Below are 893 nucleotides of genomic sequence, written 5' to 3'. Positions count from 1 at the left end.
TTGTCGTTGCTAATCCCTCTAAGGCACAGACATTAAAATGATCCTATTCCCCCCCACCACTTCTCATTAGATTCCCTGATTGATTACAGCTTTACCACACCAACTTTCAACTTCATCCTTCCCTTTTGAGTGTAAGCCCACCCTGCATACATTCCCAGCCTACTTCCTTACTATACTTCACTCTACCTGTTATGCCTTGCCAATATCACCTGCCTTTATACTCCTTTTCTCAGGTTTTTGCACTTCTATTTTTTCTTACACTTTTCCCCATACAACACCGCATTTTACAAATGTCCCTGTTCTAGCCCAACCACTACTCATATTTCATTAAAGATTATTACTTAAAGCATAATTGCCTCCCTAATCCACACAAGCAGTGAGGCAAGAATAGTCACCGTTTATCTATCAAAAATGCATCTGAGCCAGTAAGATGACTGCATCCCACTGAGGACCCATACAAGCTTATTGCTGTCACGTTTGTCCTGCTCTAATCACACCATTTTGTTATTCCCATTTGTTGCTTCGTATTTACAATTAGCTCATGAGTTCCTTAGGGCACATACCATACCTTTTCATTTATACTTTTGAAAGGCTAGGATACTTCTGGACACTTCAGTCAACAGTTACAAATTACTTGAATAACAACAATTAATCAAGCAGTATAACACCTCCCTGAGGTATTACTCCAGAAAAAAAGGTTTAGAATGATTTTGGAGTGATAAATATGTAAGAGTAGCAAAATAGAAGACCAAAACCAGTTAATAGCGTGTTTTCTTGGGCTGCATCACACAAAGGCACAACTTTGTAATCAAAATTTGTTCAGCCCAGAAAAACAAACTACATTTACATAAAAGAGAGGTACAGAGGGCCCCATCTGTTGCCAGGACCCCTTG

Source organism: Gavialis gangeticus, unplaced genomic scaffold (assembly GCF_001723915.1).
Source record: "Gavialis gangeticus isolate Ggan-Ray unplaced genomic scaffold, GavGan_comp1, whole genome shotgun sequence".
Taxonomy (NCBI): Eukaryota; Metazoa; Chordata; order Crocodylia; family Gavialidae; genus Gavialis; species Gavialis gangeticus.
This window is presented reverse-complemented; position numbering follows the sequence as displayed.